Raw genomic sequence first — 7168 nt, 5'->3', positions numbered from 1 at the left:
GTAGTTACAGGAAAAGAGGCACCTTCAGAAGGAAAGTCATGCAATAGCAATCACCAAAGACTATTGTCACTCTCCCTCTACTTATATGTCAATTTAGTATGTTAACTGGGGAATTACAACAGGTATTTCAAGTTAGATGGCCAAAAGCAGGAGGGTCAGGTATGCTAGTGTAGATATTCAAGATGGTGAATTCAAAAGAAAGAACTGTGCTTAGACCACTGAAATGTGCTACATATCTGTCAAAGCGAAGAAATATTTATGACCATTTCATTAGGAACCTGCCATCATGGTTAAACCAGTGTTAACCCACTACAACTCTCCAAAACTGATCACTTATGGTGGATATCATATAGGAACCACAGCTACAGAATGTGCAACTCTTTTGGACTTTGGGCCCATCAGGAGGATATATGGAGATCTCTATATGCTGATGGAGATCACAGCTTCCACTGCCTTCAGAGCAAGGAAGACTAGTTTGGTCTTCCACAAGTCACCTGCAAATTGGTCATCAACATGGACTCGCCACATGTTTCTTGTGTTGGGGGTCCCAGAGTTGGACACAGTACTGCGGGTAGGATATCACAAGAGCAGAATAGAGGGGGAGAATCACCTCCTTCAACCATGATTGTTGGCTGTGAATCTTTCAGTGCAGCCCAGGGTGCAGTTGCCTTTCTGGGCTGCAGGCATGCATTGTCACTTACTCCCATTCCCCATGTGCAGCTCCCACAGAGCTCTACTTACTCTGGTTTCAGCAGGTTTGCTAAAACATTGCTCTGTGATTTTGATCTCATGCTCTGCATTGTATTAGCAGACTCTACTCGAAACAACCAGCTTATTCTGCTTTCCCTCCTGGGAATCACTCCGTGGGTATATGAGGGTCTAACGGCCAGACAATTTATCACTAAAATGCAGTATCCCATAATCATGCCAGCAGTAAGTGAAACTATGATAGATAACTGTTGAAAAGACTCAGAGCTTCATCTCACTACATTGGGTGAGAATCAATTCAAAGACTGTAAGCAATCAGCATGTGGCATTGTTCTAATAAATATTCAAAATGACAACCATAAGGTCCAGCCAATGCCAGGAAAGCAAATGTCCATACAAATTTTCTGTGGTAAGCACTTTCCACACTTAATATATCCCTAGAGGCTACTGTTGTCATTACTTCATGTTTCAGTTATTTTGAGTTTTCCCACTTCTATATACTTCTTCACTAAATCCCTGTGATTCACTAAAGCCCTGTGAACACATCTATCCACTGCACAACTTAAAGGGATGTCTAAGGCATAGATCCACTGCACACTATAATATGGAAGCAGCTTTACAGGTTCATTCCTATTAGAGCACAGGCATTTTGCAGAAGAGTGTTTCTAGTTGTGTAGGATTTGCAGAAGCATTTTCCACTCTTTTTTCTTCAAGAAATACCTGGGTAATGCATTCTTCTGGCTTTGAAATTGAACTTATTGACCATCTTAATTTTTTAACATCTGTAGCAGCAACACTAAGATTTGCAGAAAATTTGCCACAAAAAGCCATAACATATCAGGGGGATAACATTTCAGCTCTCCTTCACACTTGGGAACAGCACTGTGTAATGCATTCACACAGAGAAATAAAAGGCTAGTGAGTTATTTAAATATTGAGAATCTCAAGTTGTTTTTCAAAAGTACATCCATTGATATCAATTGAACACGAGGAAAGATAGGCTAGAAGTTTAAACATTATGTGAAACTTGTGAGACCTGAAGAATTATCTGCAAATAACTTGTCTAAGAACAAAAAATCCAATTCATCTGTAATCAAAGAACCAAAAATTATCTCAGATGGACCTGCCCCCAAACTTTTTACACAGGTTCCGTATGGAAGTCACATATGCACTGGCAGTCACAAAAAAAAAAGAATCCTTAAAAAGGAAGATTCTATGCATCAAACTTCCTATCTACTTACACAAGTGTGATTCAAGACTTCTCTGCTAAGTCTCTGTGAGTGCAGTGGTGTGGCAGCAGCAGAAACAAGAGCAGATCAAAGCACTGCTTTTCATCCTAAATAGGCATGGTTTGAGTTTACCTTGATATGAAGCAAGAGCAGATGCAAACTTGTACCAAACATTTTTCATAGACTGTCTTCCACAAGAGAGAGAATAGCTATTCTCTTAATTTCACAAATCAGACTCTAAAGTCTAAAGATGCATTCTCAATGATATATTTGTGCTTAAAATATCTGATACATGCACCAGATATAGAATGAGATCACATGCCCAAAGAATCTTTTGCGCATGATCCCATGCACAAAGAATTCTATCACATATAGTATAAATCCTGTACTATGACAAAACTTACAGTCAGCATGGAGAAAATAATGCACAAAGATTGTATAAAGAACAGCAGTAATAAGGGCTCTAGAAATTATGGATGTACCTTTGTATGTCTGGGAATAAAAAAACTGTAAAATACTTAAATTTGCAAAAATAGAGGGTAGTCTCAGCAGCCTAGCTCTGAAAGCAGGGTTTTCCATGGTATCACAAATGCCAAATAGTTTAGAAAGCAAAATTATTTTCTGTAGGTGTCTGAACCAAAAATATGTACCTCAATCTTTTTTTCGTTTGGAGGATCTCCTAGTTCTACCCACACATTGTACTCTTAATCCTGCTGTGCAGTTTAGCTAAGGAAGCCACAGAGATTATATTACATGGGGTGAACTCCAGAATATGTGGGGAAATGAACATGAATTTTGCCATAATGGTGATGTGGGCTTGGACTTAAAATGAAGTTAGTTATTCTTGCTGTGGCACGTCTCCTTTTTTTTTATCCATCACAACCATTTAAAAGTAGCTTTCTAAGACTCACAGAATCTCTCCATATTTGTATTTTAATACAGATGCTTTTTTACACAGACTGAAGTTAAGACAAATTTATCAAAATACATCATTGTACATGACATTCTCTCTAAAATTATCTGTCTGCACAAAGGAAGAAATTCTGCCCCCAACACTGTTTATGACTGGGTGTTCATGGTTAAGCCAGGATGAAGACTTATCCTCCACAGCAGTTTGTAAAAGATTTTTCTTTCACACCATGAACACAACAATCTAGCCCAGTCTAAGGATTTAAAAACGTGTTCCCCAAAAAATGGCTTTCAGCATTTATCTCTCATGAAGCACGCCTGCACTGCTCTCTGCAGGCCTGGGTAAGGCAAGTCCTGAAGCAAAGTTTGGCTCTGGACAAAGGGAGGTCAGGACCTTTCATTATTTTCCTGGCCTGGGCAGATGCAACATCTCAATTAGGCACATGTAGATCAGCAGATGATCTGGAAACCCACTTCAGATCATAAAAAGATGTCATGAGTTCTAGGAAGGCTTAACACAAAATAAACAGCTCAATAGATTATGAAGAATCAATCTGGCTTAACTGCTTCAGCCTGTGAATTTGTGCTAAATCAAGCATGTACTTCTTTCTAACCTAAGCAAGCACCTAATTGACTTGGATGTTTTTAAGTAAACCTGGAGATTGAAAAAGTTAATGCTGGACTACTCAGACAGCAACCTTAGACCATGAATACCTTAGAGACCATGACCATGTTCATTTTAAACCAAAAAGGATCATGACCATGTACATCTTAGATGAGCAAAACTTGTGATCACGACTTGCTTAGCTCTAAAATGTAAAATGTAAAACTATTTTTTTTCTGTGTCCACTGTAGCTAAAATAAGGAACAGCAGACTTCAAAAATACAAGGAAATATAGTCTAGATATCACAAAGTATGTTCTGACTTCAGGGCTATTTAAGACCTAGAATAAGCTAGAGACTTAACTATACAATGCAGGTCAAGTTGTGATATTAGCAGACCTCAGTGAAAACAGCAACAACAAAAATACAACTCCACAAGCAACTAATCACACTCTGAAATAGTGTCTGTCAATATTTCCTTTAAATTCAGCCTCTGGGCTACCTGAAACCACAGAAGCCCACATCTGGTCCTTAGCAGTCACACTGAGGCTCCTCTGGTCATGGTAATAAACACCTGAACGTTTGCAGTAGGCACCCATGCCTCCCACCCAGGGGTTACTGCTGCACAGGTCACTGGAGAAACAGAAAGCAAATAACATAAACAAACTCCATTTAATTTTATGACTCCCAGTTGATGTGTATATTTGGGGTTCAAGCTTATTCTCCTTCCAGGTGTGCTCTGTCTCCAGGATCCAACCAAGTCTTTGAAGCAAGTGGAGACCTTACCTTTCCCTTGTTTTTCCTTTCCCCCATCCCAGTCTGTAAAGTATTACCCCATGACCTTTCACTGATTGGCTTCAATTAAGGCCATGGATTTCCTCTTCCTGAACTAAAGTCAGGTTACAGTGCAAGAATAATAAAGGCAAAACGAATGTGTTGCAGTCATCCATGTACAGTCCCCAGACAGCATTTGGCGTAAAACTTTACTTGGAACTCCCACATTTCAAGAGCCTCAGAACAAATTTGCTGATTTGGAAATCTCAGTGCTTCTCTGCAGAAAAAAAAATTTTGTGTCTTTGTTTTTCTTTTTCTTTTTTTTTTTTCCTTCTTTTTAATTTTCAAATATTTTAAAATAAAAAGGCAATTTTCATGGAGGGGCTATAAGGAAAAACTTACTGGTTTTGCTTAAGTTCAAGCAAAACTGGACAAATTTTGGTCATTTTGATTAATATGAAGTTTTATAGCATATACCCTGCCAATTTTTATCATAATGAAGGATTAGTTGCTTTTCAGTAGTGACAAAAGGACCCAGGTGGGATCAGGGGCCTGCATTAGCTGTCGGCTGTTGAAAAATAAATAAAAATCCTTGCTCCTTCACTGAAAATTATTCTTTATAAAATCTCCCAGCTTCCATTAATTTATTACAAAAATATATTGTCCTGAAGTGAAAGGTTTCTTTATGAGGAAGACTGTGTTTTATTCTGGGTTCTATTTAATATGAAGTGGTGGCTTTATTTTGTTGATGCTGTTGAGATTACTTTTCATTTCATATGAGTTTTTATTTTGCTTTCTTTTTTATTTTTATTTTAGTCACATTACTCCTAGTAGCATGCACCTTGTGGCATGCCACAGTATTCGTACTTTATAAGAAAAATCTTTGGACCATGGCAATTTGTGCAGAGAAAATGCTCATGGACTGAAATGTATTACTAAAATTTGACCAGGAGATTTAGCTTGCAGTTCTCAAACCAAACCCCTCTCACCTTTTAGCACCAAAAGCCAACTTTTGTGCTTCCCTGTACCACTAGAAGATGTTTGTATATAAACCTGTCTTTTATAAAAATTTTCCTCAGCAAGTCAGAAAGCAGCTGCACATAAAGGCTCTCAGTCATTCTTTATTTAAGCACCACTCTCAGTATGCCTTTAATATAAAGAAGGTAGGTTTACAGCATAAAACATCACCATACAGACTTCCTGCAACACTGAAGGTTGACTGAAGCATCACATTTCAGGGCTGAAGGCTAAAGGATTTCATTCATTTTCAAAAGAACACTGCTCCGTCTAACTGGAGGGGAACAGAGTTTATATGACTTTCTCAACTTGAAAGGCCTGAGACGTCACAAGCGTCAGTCTGCATCTGACAACTACTGACATAACCAAAAGCCCTCATGAAAGCAAATCAAACAAATGATGGTTATTTGGAAAAGTGATTTAACTTAATCTTGCTCCACTGTAAAAATTGGATTACGTCCAAGTTGCTGGGGCTATGCTGGGTTCCACAATCACTCTTTTATGGGGCACAATCAACTTATCAAAAATGATCCTAACTAATTATTTATAATACTTGTTTTCAGATGGTGTTGGTTTTCCTCGGGGTTGAAACCCAGCCAACACATATATTGCTTCCGTCTACCACCAGGCTTCCTCTGCAGAGGGAATTTCATACACTTTTGAATGGAGGAGACAAAGCAACTTCTCCTGAGCTCAGGAAAGGCCAATGTGTTTTTAGATCAGTCTGCTCCACTTTAAACATTTCATCCAAGAAAATTTAAAGTCTGTCATGAAATTTATGATGTCTTACTGGACAAATATTTTCCTTTACTTCATAAGGCACCGGCTACTGTAATATAACAAAGTGAAAATTGCTTTCCAGGGAAATGTGTAGAGATTTATCAGAGATACCTCATTTAATCACATTCAAGTAAGCCAGGCTCAGTCATTCATCTTTGACAAGTGGAAGGGTGTGGGTTAAATTATAATTTAAGCCATTATCAGGGCTGTTGCTAAAGACTTTTTGACAATGAAGTACCTGCATCATGCCCCTAACAGGAAATTATGAAAATATTTCTATGAGCTTTATGTGCACTTTGTAAGTACGAGAGCAATTGAAAAATTCAGTGACAACAAAGTGCTGAATAGATACAATGCATTCTAGTTCTCAAGGAACATGCATAACTGGGAACTGATGAACTTCTGCTGTAAAAATATTCTGTTCTGTTACACAGTCAGTCCAATGACCCTGCAAATAACCATACAGATTAAGAAAGTCAGGAACCCTCTATAACCTCAAGCAGCAAAGCTCTCTGCATGGCAGAGGAGATCCTTGCACTGATACACAAGACCAACAGATGAGGGACAGTTTGCTCAACTGGCCAGTCATTCATGTGCTGGAAGGATGCCAGATGATCAAATACTGAGATGTCTGTGTTAGCTGAGAAAGCACTGTCAGGAAGAGCATGGGTGTGAAAGACAGGGGCCATTGCCCTTGAGTGTAAAGGTGGCAGCACTAATTGGCCATGAGGATGGGAACAGTATTTTGGTAAGGAAGTAGTCAAGCTTGTTATTAAGTCAAATCTTTAATAGCTCACTAATTCTTTTGAGTCTGCAGCCTGCTTTGTAGTTACTTTTAAAATCTCTATCCTTCTCTGTCTATTAGAGCAAGACCAACCTGCCAGGGCCACTCTCCCCAGTGCACAAACAAGATCAGCAGTTTTATCAGTTCCCTCTGTGAGACAGAATTTAAAAAGAGCAAGGCTGGTTCATTGGCTGAGAGGATAAGCATCACAGCATGACTTCCTCCTACAGTGGGAAACTCTCTCCCTTCCAAAACCAAGCCAGCCTCATCCTTAAAGCCTGCGTAAGGAGAGTGTCTGGACAGGGCACTGCCTCCAACCCTTCCTGGGCATTGCTTGGACAATGCTAAAGGCACCAGCCAAAGC

This window comes from Anomalospiza imberbis, chromosome 1 (assembly GCF_031753505.1).
Source record: "Anomalospiza imberbis isolate Cuckoo-Finch-1a 21T00152 chromosome 1, ASM3175350v1, whole genome shotgun sequence".
Taxonomy (NCBI): domain Eukaryota; kingdom Metazoa; phylum Chordata; class Aves; order Passeriformes; family Viduidae; genus Anomalospiza; species Anomalospiza imberbis.
Note: the sequence above shows the minus strand (reverse complement) of the source record.